Raw genomic sequence first — 13899 nt, 5'->3', positions numbered from 1 at the left:
GACAATTTAGTCTTGAAAGACCTTGTACCAAGAGACTGTTGGCCACTTTGTGCCTTCTAATGAAAAGCTGCCAAACTCACACTAGTGAGACTCTTTCACTGATGAGAAATCATAAACACCTGAGTCCAAACATGAACTACTGTCTCAAGTGTCTTCAATCCAGACCCAGAGAAACTCACAACTGGTACCCATGCATGACTCCATGTTCTCAGAAGGCTAATTTATTACTTTATGGTACTATATTACATTAAAGAATACTATACTATACTAAAGAATACAGAAAGGATACTTACAGAATGCTAAAAAGATAATAAAGAAAACTTGTGATTCTCTCCAGAGTCCCAACACAGCTTGGCCTTGATTGGCCAATGAGTCAAAACAACTCACACCAGATTCCAATGAAACAATCACCTCTGGGTAAACAATCCCCAAATACATTCCACACACGAGAATCAAATGAGATAAGAATTTTCCTTTTTCTCTGAGGCTTCTCAGCTTCCCAGGAGAAAATCCTAGGTGAAGGAATTTTTTCAGAGAATGTGAATGCCACAGAAACCATGCCAAGCTCTCACTGAAATCCACTGTCCCATGGCTTCCGTTCTCTGTGGAAGCACTGGAACCTGGGCAGGAACAATGAGCCAGCTCTCAGTGGGGTAACAGGGCAGGAATTTAAAATTGCATCCTGAGGCTTTTTTACCTGTGTTCCTCCAGAGCATCAGGAATGTGAGTAACTGGATATTTCATCCTCTAGAGATGTGTTTTGTGTACTCAGCTGAATGCACCTGGCTGTGCCTTTTCCCAGATGTCGGTTTTGAAATATATTTTTGGTGTGGGGGGATTGAATTAGGGCAGCTCAGACTGGGTTAGCAGCCACTGGCTGGCAGTAAGTGCAGGAGAGACTGGAATTGTGCTTATTGGCTTTGGCAGGGTGTCTGCAGAGACTGGCACTTCCCACAGGCTCCAAATTCTGGCACAAAAAGCTACAGGTGGAGGAGAAAGGGAGTTTGGGATACAGGGAGCTGAGGACTCCTCTGGGAAAATCTCTGCTCAGTGATGGCCATGGCTGTTTGCAGTGTCAGAGGAAGATTTCTCGGGCTGTATCACCCTGCAGTGCAGTCTGCTCAGCCAGGCTGATGCCTTGGCACATCTCCTTTGGAATGTTTGCAAAATGGAGCTGTGGTTTGATTGGCAATAAGGTTGGTAGTTCAGGTTCTTGTGTGGGTTCTGTTGCATTCCATCCTAAACCTGTCAGGAGCCAGAATTATCCTTTCTGGAGGGGAATTAGTAAGAAGTAGAGCAAGAGAGAAACCTCTGCTTATTTTCAGTCTCTGCTATAAGTAAAATAACAGAGCCTCAAAATAAATTTTATATCAAAATTTTATATCACAATATACCAGCCTGCTGATGTTGTAGAGTTCAGTCACATGTATTTTGAGGGGTTACAATTAAATAGAGGAGAACTGCATGATAAATCTTTGAATGTTTGTTCTCTTCTTCTGACTTTGCAGTTGAAATTTTAGTTCTGTTTCATATCACCAACAGTGAAGGCATTAAGGAAATTCAGAAATTCACAGTTCAGATTTATAAGAGTTACAAGTCTTTGGTAAGAACACAACTTTTAGTTTCATGACTGTTTATTTAACAACTCAGTAGCTTCATGTTGCAATAGAATAATGGGAAAGGACCACACAGGTATGTTTTACTTGTGTCTGCTCTCTTGTGCAGTACTTCTCTTTAAATCCATGAGAAAGGTTTATTCTCTTTTATGAGCATTGTAAACGTGGTTTTTAGAGTTTTAAGTCTGCCTCACCAACTTATCCATAATTCTCTGTGACTTTATTCTGTCAATCTATACACTTCTCTCCTGTATATTTAAACAGTCTGCAGCTTAATGCTGTTTGAGAGGTGCACAGATTGTTATTATGCAGGGCAGGTGCCTTTACTTTTGAATTGTAGCATCATTATTGCCTGACTACCTTTTCTAAAGGTGGAGAAAACTTGCTTTTGAAAAGCCTTGCTTTTTGTGAGGAGAGGATTTGAAAGAATCCCACTTCAGTTAATTATTTATAGCCTGAAAAATAATGTAGCCTTACAATTGCTCTCCAAGCTTGGCACCACTCCCCACATAAGGAGCACCAGGAAAATGAAAGTTTCTCTGCAGCTCATGCTTTGACAGAGACACCCATGCTAAGTTACAGCATTATTGCCATGTGTAGCATTATTTTATGTTATTAAAATATTTATGGCTAGATACTGATTTTTCTTCAAAGCAATAGAATAAAAATTCAGTCAAAACTTCTCCCACTGGGGTAAGACAAACAACTGGCTAATTTGTTCTTCACACTTTATTTGAATAATATTCTTTTATTTTTACTTTTTTTGGTGGTTACTGCTGGCTTGGGGCAGATTATGAAAGCTAAAATTGTCTCAGTACTAACAGGTGCTGAGGAATGCTGGAAGATGGAACATTCAAAAAAATGCCTAGCAACTTTTTCTCCTGATATTTAAAAGAAAATGTGTATTTCTTCTTTATCCAAAGCTTGTATAGTTTATCATGAAGTTGGAAACAGTCTGAGTTACAAAGGGACCAGACTCTTGGCTGGAACTGAAATGCCCCTGATGACTGAAGGGCTTAGGTGACATCTTAGAAAATCTTTAAAACTAAAAGAATAAATTTATAGGTTTTTTTATAACTTTGTAACTAATTGTTTCTCTCTAATCAGCACTTAATCTTAATATCAGCACTTAATCTTGATAATATTTGTTATTTCTTAATATCCAAGAAATATTAATGTAAATAATTTCTTAAATCTCTAAACTCTCCATGTAGAGACTCTGCAGTTTGAGTTATTTTTGGAGAAGCCACAACACCCCCAGTTAAGGACTGAGATTCAGTAGCTGGGGGTCTTCGGCACAGAGCAGAACTACAGAAACAGAGGATGAAGGAAATTCTGTGAAACTGTGGGGGCTTAGGAGGAGGAACCAGTGCATGTAGCGAGACAACACTTGTATTTGAAAGGAATCCAATCCCATGGCAGAAAAAGTGAGATGGTGACACTTGATTTGGTATTGAGACGGGAAGAGTGATCTGGTACCATGCTAAAGCATCCCACAGATATATTTCTGTCCTGCTGGGCACATTTAGAATCATGGATCTTGTGTCTGGTTTGTCCTGGAACGTGGCCAAAGAGCAAAGGTGCAACTGAGGTTTACAAAAACAAATCACAAAGTGTAGATAAACATTTCACTCTCCTCTTGGCAAAGGTGATGCTTCACCTTGTGGAGTTTCTAAGATGGCACCACAGAGGGAGGGAGGGAGGTGACCCTCTGGTGACCTCCTGATGGTCACTAAGGGAAGATGAACATCTCTGGACACTCCAAGGGCTCTGAACCTTGCTGAACAAATGAACAGCTTCTCTGGGCAGCACAAGCTCATGTCCCAGTGATGTCAAGGGCAAAACAAAAACCTGTTTGTTTCCCTGCCTTTGCCATTTCAGGATTTCTCAATATTGGCACCTTATAACTGATTTTATATCTTGTATAAATTCAAATTTTATTTTTAGCTTACAAAGTTATACTTAGATAGTCAGAGAAGTTAATAATTGATGATTTGTCTAATAAATCTGCAGTGTCCTGAGCTGTGGGACACCTGCTTGTCACTAAGGGTTGGGGTTTTTGTTATTCAGTCTTTATGAGGCTGGCAGTTTAAACAAGTCCAGAAGTTCTATGTGGGAACTGCAATGAGCCTAAACTAAAAGGCTGCATGGAAATAACTATCTTTAAGAAATTTTTGTATGCTCAAATTATTTTTCCACCAGTGAGGGCAATTAATTTCAAAGAAGACAGGAGCCAGAAGACATGCAGTATTCTGTACAAATTAATAGCAACTTCCTCAGATGTTTTGAAATATGTGAAGTCCTTTGAAAGTAATATGTAAGTTAATTGCATAAGCAGATGAATATTTGCTTAAAGTCACTTTCCCTGTACTTTCTGATCCTCTTCTAAGCATAAGAATGCAGATTGGCCCAAGTAATTGAGTATTTTACGTGATTGTATCTCTCTAGTTGGAGAAGAAAAGAGCAGTCTCTGAAGTAGTTACATAATATGGAATATGGCCTGCCCTGTCTCAAGAACAAAGATGACCTTTCTTCTTTTTTGTATCCCTGGGATGGTCTCCCAGGGCCTGTTAGTGAAATATCAGCAATTTTTTAAAAGTTACTTCCTTCCTTCATTATTCCATGTGAGCACTGTGCTGCCTTAATGGCCCTGCAATGAGGTTATTTTCAGAAAACTGTGGTGTTTTTTATTTTAAAGAATAATTTCAATGTAAAAGGTCTCCTTGGGAATAGCTTCAGGTTTAATTTGGCTAAGTAGCAGTGTTATTCGAGCAAAATACTGCAATGCAAACCTGTATTATTAAGAAGGCAAGTAAAACATGAAGCATGTAGGTGTGGCTGTGTATCACATCAGACATGACTGGACATGCAGTTTTTCCAATGTTTTCTAGAAAAAGTTAAACAAGAAACCAAATGAATACTTTACAACAAAGCTGAGCCAGGCAGACAACCCAGAAGCTGTTAGAGAGGCTTGGGTTAGGGTTATTATATAATGTGTTAGCTGCATAAAATGAGGTGTGTGTTTCAGGTTTTGGTTGGTTGATTTGTCTTGTAAAAATAAAAATAAAAAACAAAAACAATAAGAAAACCAAACTAACAACTAAGCACCTTAAAAAAATTGCTAGAACCCACAGAAATGTTGCCATGTGTAATCTGTCAAGATTGCTTTGTTATTCCCCTAAGTCCAGGAAAAGAGTTATGAGGCAGGAGTGTCTAACTGGCAGCCTGAGGGCATGTGTATCCTTGTATAATAGGAATCGACCTCATTCAGTGGGAACACCTTTCCTTTTTATAAACAATAAGTTTCATATGTTGATAGAGATGTTTGTAATCCTGGTGTCACTTGTTTTGTGAAGAGCTTCCAGAAAATCACAGCATTCTCAGAGCTATTTCTGCAATAATTAAGATTTTGTTAGCAGCCTAACAAGGCTTATTTTGATACCCTTTGCGTGTCCCCAGGGTGTCACATAGGTTTGCACATCAGGCTGTTTCCCTGTTAGCCTGTATGGGAACACTGGGGTGCCCAAACCTCTGGGGCCACCACTGATGCAGGGAAATTATCTGAACAAGGGCTACCTTTGGCTTTTTCCAGCTGCTGCCAGCCCATGCCCACATCCTGCACATTTACATTCCCAGTTTCTTTGCCACCAAAGGACCTGCTCCCCACACACAGCTGTAAAATCCTGGATGGTGCTCTTCAACTCAGCAGAGTGTAAATTCCTTTTTCTCTCTTCTCCCAAATCCCTGGGACCACATTACTGGTTTCCTGTTTTCATGCTTGGATGCTCTGTTCTTGCAGAGCATCTGTGCCTTGAGCTCACAACCTGCTAGGGCCGACCTAATGTCCTGGAACTCCCTGACTGCAGCACAGGCAGAATTCTGGGATCATCTGGAAGGGCTAAAGGAGCTCCTGTGTTCCAAATCCCTCCTTCTCTACTGCCTTATTCATTCAGAATCAACTTATGAACAATATTAGTTCTCATCATATTTGGTTGTAACTATTTTTTAATATATATAATTTTATATATTTTTAATTATTTGCTAAATATTACTAAAATATTTTAATGTTTGTTGTGTTTAACAGTCTTGGAGGTCAAGATCTTGTTACAAGATGAGATCAAACAAAAGACACTTTTACCTTATGTGACTATAGAGCCATTTCAAAAAGCACAAACGGCCTTCATCTAGTAGTAAATGCTTTATTTTCATATTTTCTAAATATGAGAAAGACATCTTTATTTTAAGGAAAATACTTAGGATAATAATCCTCTCCATTACTGAATTCCTGACACTGAGCTCTGCAGTCTAGGAAATCTTGTTTTAAGATTTAAAATATTAGCAACTTCCTTCAAAACAAAACCAGAGCAGAACAAGTTACTTTTTTTTTTCTTCTTAATGAACATGCCTTGAAAACTGATAATAATCTAAATGGAAAATTTGATTCCAGTCCCTCCAGCTTCCCAGACTCTTGCCTTAATATGATAATGTTGCAGCCATAGTTTGGAGAGTCCTTGACCAGGAACCACACAATAGATCACAAGATGCAGGTCTAGGAAGCTGGAAAGGAACATCCAGCTCAATGGCTTTATGTTAAGAATTTGTTTATAAGACATGCCATAATGATGTTGTCAAGATATATCTCCTGAAATATCTTGGAAGCTCTTTAGGCTGTGTGATGGCACAGCATCCACCAAGTGCTGGTTCTGTCCTCACTCTCTAGAACTAAAAGGACAGAAAATAACCTGCCTCCCAACAGGTCCTTTGGTGGCACTTCAGGGAGGACTAGAACAAAGATGACACCACCAACCATGGTCTAAAGAGGCTTCTCTGCACAGCTTCAGTAGCTTAGTCCTGAGGCTGCTATTAAACCCAACAGCACTAATATGGAAAATACAGTGGAGGTGTGGGATGTAATGCTTCTAATCATCACCTTTTCCCTGTGTGTGTTGCTAGATATGTACTGATGCTCCCACACACTCTGTATTGCAGTGACTAATCACAAAAATAAGAGACTATAAGACTGCTCAGGTGATGCAAACTCTGAATATCAGAGGCATAACAGATTATATTTCTCTGGCAGTCTCATTGATCACGTTTGCTTTTATATGCATGTGATTCTGCTTTTTGTTTGTTTCCTGCTAGAACTGAAATTCCCTAACGTATCTACACTCATTATTTCTGTTTGCCCTGTCCAGGAGAAGGTGTTGGTACCCTGGCTTCTTAGCAAGGCAATCTATTTGAATGAAATCCTACCTTGGATATGAGGAAAAATAAATCTCTGCAGATAGCCTTGAATATTTTGGCAGTAAAGCAGCACAAAGAAGTGTCCTTTTGGCACACAGTCATCATCCTCAGGAGTTAAGATGGTCAGATGACATAGCACCACAAAATATTTTCATAATCATGTTTGGGAACTTGTTGAAAACTCTTTGAAGCCCAGTTTGTGTTTGGGAAGGACCTGTTGTAGCCCAGTGCTGTTTCATCAATACTCACCCATTTTTCTGAGGATGGATTGTGTTTGGGGTTTTTTGGGGAGAGCAAGTTTTAATTTCAGAATAAGAATATCATTTTTTTGTCTCAGGGATTTAATGCCTGGGGAGAAGAGGTGCTGGCTTTTACCATCCTGGTGCATTTTCCAAACAGCCAAGAACAGGAGTTTATCTTGTCCCATGGTGGTTTTAGGATTCAGAGGCTCCTGGATTGCAGTGACTGAGCAACCAAGGGACAGTCACACCCCTGATGGAGCCTAAGCCAGGGCACTCTGGAATTATTTACCTTTTATGGGCTTTTGACTGGTTTTTCTTTCTCTCATTAAAAAAAAAAAAAAATGGAAGAAAAAACAAGAACTCAAATAATCCCTGATTTAGTTATTCAAAGAAATTTCAACATCTCATCTCCTCATATTCTACTTATATTGTAAGTATTTAATGAATCCAGCCCTTGGGCTGGTGCTAAGTTATTAAAGGAATATTCCTTATTCCTTATTCTGCCAGAGCCCAGGGATAATGTGTTAGAATCTCCCTGAAAAATACAGATTAGCATATGCACAAATAATTGATGCAGACAATGCTGTTTGGGAAATTTCTATCTGTACATTATTAGAGTATCACGATTCCCTGTTTATGTTACACTATAATTGAAATTCAACCGACTGGGCCATAAGTGACATCCCTTGAAGAGACCCACACCTGAGAGAATGCATCATTTGCTAAAGGTTGTGAATTGTGTCCATTACCAGGTCATTCTGTAATATTTGGAGTTTTACCCTTTCATCTTTATACATGTATTTCCACAGAGTTTTCTTTCATGGAGAATTCCCTATGCATTCCATTAAGCAACCTGCCCAAGATTCAGTGTGAAAAGCTCTCTTTAGAAAGATTTTGGGGTTTGCTATGAATTTTTTGGTTTTGCCCATTACTCTGCTCCAGACTCCAAGATTTTTTTTCAAGCTTAAAAGTGGAGCCCACTGTTACAAAACAATTTTAAAACTTAATAAAAGCCCTACTGGATATCATCTAAATATGAAAAATATTTCAGAAGCAAATTAAAACTGTTCTAACAGTTGGTAGTTGCTATAAATCAATCCTAAACAAACACTGTGGGTAGACTGATTAGTGCAATGGATGTAATTAGTGGGAAAATTATTTTTATTGGGCCCTATTTTCTCCAAAAGATCAATTTAAAAGAAGGAAGTTTCTGCAGTGAAATGACTTTCAACAGTTTTAAGCAGACCTATTGTGATAAAGTTTTGTTTTAGCCATTCACAAATATATTTCATTAGTCTCATCTCCGATCAAGTAGTTGAAATCTAATTTAATTTTTCTGTCTTCAGTAAGTGCAGCTGAAAAAGAACAAAATCAAATAGAGTGGTATAGTTCTGGGAATACAGGAGGTGGCTCTGTTTTAAGGAAGTGAATCATCATCCAAGGCATTCGTCTTCACATTGTGTAAATTTAAAGTACATGGCTTAGCAATAAAAGCTGCTGCTACACTTTGAGGAGCTTGGATTGCTCAGTTCTGCTCTTTTTGACCCCAGGGTTGCTCTCCCTTGCTCTGTTCTGCTCTGCAGTCTCCTGTTGCAGCCTGGCTGGGTTGGTTCCTGCTGCTATATATTGTACCTCAGGGCAGGGAACCCTTCCCCCAGCCCCTCTGTCACCTCCTGCAAGTTCCCGAGCTGGTTTCCAGTCCTTTCAAATGGGAGAGATTGGCTAATTTTGTACAGTAAATAAACCATGGGTGGTAGTTTTAATCTCATTCCTTGGTGTGTAGTTCCAGTGTTTCTCATCCTCTTTAACTGGGAATGAGCTCACTGGGACACTGGGCATGCTCTGCCCATCTGCTTTAGTGGCACCAGGGCAGTGCAGCAGCACTGGGATAAGAAATCAGGGAAATGGGCAGCCTGAGAGCCCCAGGACACTGCAGTGTCTCAGTGCACATCCCATGGGCCAGGACAGGAGGGTCCTTCTGGCCTGAGGGACCAGGCTCAGGTGACTGTGGGGAGGCAATCAGTGGGATGCAGAGGGGGAGGGAAAAGCTGCACAGATCCCTGCAGGCAAAGCATGGGAGATTTCATCTGCTAGAGCAGAGCTGAGGTCAGGAGTGAGGCAGCAGTGCTGTGTGAGGAGGTGAAACAGATCCTTTTTTTTTTTTTTTTTTTTTTTTGTCTTTGATACCTGTGCTCTGAACTAGTTCAGTTTCCAAGCAATGATTGCTCATTCCAGATCACAGCACTATAGAAGAATCACAGAATATTCTGGGTTGGAAGGGACTCACAGGGATCATTGGGTTCAACCCTTTAGGGAATGGCCCATACAGTTACTAAACCCACAACCTGGGCATTATTAGCACCATGCCCTGACAAGCTGAGCTCAACTCAGTGCTTTCTGACCTCACTGATTATCGTTATTCATAATTTATTTGTAAACACACTTTGAAGATTAACATAAAGTTATCATTACAGGAAAAGTAGTAAATTACACAGCTGTGTTTGAACACAGATTTCAGCAGAAGTTAAATCAATTACAGGGGAGTGTTCATATCAACCAGAGACAGTAGCAGAAATTCTGGAGTGGATTTATGACACAATACCAGCCAAACAACAAAACCAAGCAGTAGAAAAAACATTGCAAAGAATGAAGTTTTCTTTTTTGGAATATTGCTGTAAAATTACAAGGTAAAAAAAAAAAATACAAGGTGAAAAAAAAAAACCTGTAAAAAACCCAAGGATGGCAAAGGACATACTCCATGAAAATCAAGCTACTTTTATGTCCTGCCGTGAACCATTATTTTATCTATTTATTGCTTTTATCTATGTATGGAAAAGTCTTGAATGAAATAATACTGAAATTGTTGTGTTTGTCTAACTTGCAACAAATCTTAAAATCACACAGAGCAGCTACAGTTACTCTCTTATTGTGCTACAAAATTTTCAGTATTATTCTTCCTGGTAGTCTGCTGCTTTTATAGCTGTGCATCCTTTTAGCTAAATCTTGTGACTGTAAAGGAAATAGTAGGACAAGCTAAAAGAGCCCAACATGTTTTCAGTCAGAAATCCAAGGCTGTCAGTGAGATGCTGAAGCAGGATGCTGTTCAGTCAGCTATAAAACACAAGGAGACAGAACCAATGAAAGTAAAACTGGAAAATTAAAATCTCAGACCCACCAAGAGTAGATGAATGTTACTGTAAGTGAATTATTAGCACCATGTGCTCATTGGCAGGCTCCAAGTCTGCATGGATTGGGAGCTATTCCCCATTTCACACGTGATGGATACTCAGGGTTGTTGCATAGCAGCCTGTCCTAATGTTTATGCATTTGTGCCTTTCCAGCTCCAAACACTACATTTTAGGACTGCACATGCATTGGCGGGGACATCTATTTCTGGAGAGAAACAGAACTACTGCATTAGCAATTCACTTGAAATTCTGCTTATTTTTCCTTTCAGACTGGTATTGTTTAGTATTTGCATAATATGATCAAGATGTTTGTCTCAACCTCTACATATGCCACAGTTCCCAAAGTTTAATGGGGTTTTCTGAGGAACTGTGGCTTCAAGCTACTGTGGTTCTTTGTGGCATCACTGAGCATCTTCCATACTTGTTTCCATGTTGCTCTTTAGCTGATGACAAGGAACAGCTGTGACGACTCAATGATTCTCCTTTGAAGGCAGTATTTTTGGAGATATTCTCAATAAAAGACTTGTGGTACAACATAAATATTGATGATTTTTAACACTAGATTAAAATAGATGATTGGTTAGTTTTTCTTTGATTACATTCAAAGTGACATATTTCTCACTTTTCCTCCAGAAAGGTATTTGTACTTATTTCTCAACAAAAAAAAACCCAAACCAAAACAGAACTCTTTGGCCCAATGCAATTCTTGGTCACTCTATTTGGGCATTATTTTTACAATTACTGTTTCTAACATGCAACAAAGTTTGATAGTTCTGGCTTATCCTAAAAGGGAGTTCAGAATTAAATCTAATCTATGATTGCTGCAAACACCACACCAATGCTGGGTTGTTTGAATCAGTTTCTTTGCCCCATACAGAAAGCCACGTGTTAATCAAACATGAACCATCATTAGTGTGGGGTCACAGGTTGTGAGGATTCTGCAGAGCCCCCTTACCTCCCCCTGCTTTTGGGGCTGAGCAAAATGAGCCTGTCCATGTGGTTTTGTGTTTACACTCAGGCTCTGTGTTGGTAAAGTGCTCTATTAATGAGGGTAAATGCTACTTAAGTGCCTACATTAAATAAATATCCCCCTGAGTCCTTCCAGAAGTGCATCTGCATGAGGATTGCCTACCCTGCAGCCACTGAAATCCTTCTACTAGATTAGATCAAAATGTAGCCTCATTCCATGTTATTTCTGTTGTTTTCTCAGTGCTTTTGCCTCATCCTTGTGCTGCTGCTCTATTTGAAGTTACTACGGCAACCTGTCACCATCTGCTATTATAAAGTGTGCTGGGCTTAGTTGCTAGGTGTTGAAGTTTGTCATCTTACTCATATGATCCTGATGTTCCTCAGCTGTTTCTTTTCCTGTACATGTTGCATCCACAGTTAATCTGCACTTTTTCAGCAGTGCAAGAGATTCCACCTCTTCCTGCTTGACCTTAGGAAGCCCTGTTTGTTTTACAGAATAAGTGTGCAATTCCTTTTGGTGTACTTTGTGTATACTCAAGTAAAACAGCATCTCTTTCACCTTACCTACTACTTTGCAGTGTTTATACTAAAGCCAGCACTTCATTTCATTTATATATGGTACTAATTATGGGGGGGGTTAAGTGGACAGAGAATTTGAATGTTTCCTGGACATTTTCTCCTCTGTTTCATTTTTATCTGACACTTCTTTACTCATGTTCCTACTCCTTACAGCAGTGCAGCATTCATACTATCAATTGCCCTATTTCTTTACACGTTTTTTTAAAGTCCGACAAGAAATTGTATCATTTTAAAAATAGAATTCAGTGTTGTTTGTGTTTTGGATTCTTTTGTGTTCATAAGGAAATTAATATATTAAAGTTGGGAAATATTTCATTAGAGCTCTTTACAGTCATGCAGAGTTGTTTCTGGGGTTTTTTCTGTTCATATTCTCTCAGCATCAAAGTGTTTGCTTTGATACATTTATTTTTTATATATTTGACCTAGTTCTAATCAATTTTTCTGCTGTAATTCACTGGCTAAATCCTAACAAGCTTGAGCTCAGCTAAAATGATTTGCTAGGATTCTGCCTGAACTTCACCCTGTGTGCCACAACCTTTTCTATCCAATTCTATTCTAACCTATTCTGTCTAACTATGCAATCCCTGTGAACAACATTTGACCTAATGAAATCAGTTTATTAATAGATTATTGTGTGATTCTGAATTTCTTCTGCCCATCCTGTGAACACACAGGCTGTGGCCAGGCACAAGAGCTGGTTTTGTGCAGAACTTGCTGTTCACAGGCAGTTCATGCTCTTTGCACACTCCAGTAAGAGGCATTTAAACCCCAGAGGAGAATTTCAGCGAATGCAGAGCGGTGTTTGCAGCTTTGATCAGAGCTGTGGAGAGCCCTGAGTTACCCTTCAGTCCTGCCAGGGAGAGTGGCAGTGCTGGGGGTGCAGGGGCACCTCCCAGACCTGAGGCTGTCTCTGAGAAGTGAATATTCATCGCTGCCATTTGGGGATTAGGAGGGAGGGGCAAGCTTTAAACCTATAAAGATGCTAGCAGATGATTTCTGATAGTTGAGATTGCTGGCTAGAAAATGATTAAAGATCAAACAGTATTTGTATTTCCCTGCTTTACAGTTACATGGAAAGGATGGAGGAAGTTTTTGCAGCAAACCGTCTTTACTGACACCTTTTTTTATTATCATTCAGTCCAAATGATGTGAATTTGACAGGTTTGATGCGAGGTCCTGGCTAGCAAGATGTGATCTTTCCTTATGGCTCTTTTCAAGGCACATCATCTGTTAAATTTAAAATCCCCATACCCAGTCACTAAGGCATTTGTGCTGTACCACAATCACAGACATAGCTAGACACATTTTTTGAAGTTGGTTTTAACAAAAGAAATAACCTTCTTAAAGTCTTTTTTGCCCTTAAGCATCATAATACATCTATGCAATGCTTGTGAAGAAATGCTGCTTATTTCAAGCAGCGATTATTTAACTTGAGTCACATTCAGTGGTGAATGTGTAACTACTAAAAATACGAGCTGCTTTTCGTGTCAATTCTCTAACTTCTGCTGCTAATCTTTTTTCAAAATCAAGACATGAGAAAAAAAACCCCCACACAATTTCAGTACCAAATCCTTTGCAATTCATTATTCCTTTCAGCTATGCATTTAACACCACAGCAAAGATTTTTCTGCTCCAGAACTGTAAAAGTGAAGTACTACTGCAGGAAATCCAGCATTTCTTTTAGAAGAGCATCAGTACCCGAGAACACACGATTTCTTACCTGAAAGCTTTTGGTTTACCTGCAGAAAATGAGTCTTCTTAGCCTTAAAAAGTAGCCAAGGCTCTCACTAGCACTGAGGTTACTCCAAAAGAAGGTACGATAGGTCCTTTAGGTTGTAATTTCACTCTTTGTATGCAAGAGGTGCGCTGGGTCTGCTCGCGTAGGAATAAATAAATAAAGCCCAGCAGCTCGGAGCGGAGAGCAGCTCGTGGAGGGAAGCACAAGACCTCTAGTGGTGACAGGCAGAGCTGAGCAGGGACTGCTCCTGCCCTGGAATGGGGACAAAATGGTTGGGTGCCACTCTGATGTGGGCACACAGCGAGCCCGAGTGGCACCGGGTG

At 39.6% G+C, this 13899-nt stretch overlaps 2 protein-coding genes across 4 annotated transcripts in view; one reads left to right on the top strand and one right to left on the bottom strand.

Annotated features, from left to right (window-relative positions):
* The window catches only part of INSYN2B (inhibitory synaptic factor family member 2B), a 31644-nt gene extending 17888 nt beyond the window's left edge, over nucleotides 1-13756 (bottom strand). The window contains exon 1 of one of the 3 annotated variants that reach the window (XM_063168558.1): nucleotides 13559-13756. The gene's annotated coding sequence lies outside the window, so the exon portion shown is untranslated. The remainder of the gene's footprint in view (nucleotides 1-13558) is intronic. The other 2 variants (XM_063168556.1, XM_063168557.1) reach the window with 2 other exon arrangements.
* Nucleotides 1-13899, top strand: part of DOCK2 (dedicator of cytokinesis 2) — a 159538-nt gene that overhangs the window by 83864 nt on the left and 61775 nt on the right. The gene's annotated exons all lie outside the window — the stretch shown is intronic.

The sequence above is a fragment of the Melospiza melodia genome, chromosome 14 (genome assembly GCF_035770615.1).
Source record: "Melospiza melodia melodia isolate bMelMel2 chromosome 14, bMelMel2.pri, whole genome shotgun sequence".
Classification (NCBI taxonomy): domain Eukaryota; kingdom Metazoa; phylum Chordata; class Aves; order Passeriformes; family Passerellidae; genus Melospiza; species Melospiza melodia.
The sequence above is the reverse complement of the archived record's forward strand: the minus strand, read 5'-3'. Positions and strand labels throughout refer to the sequence as shown.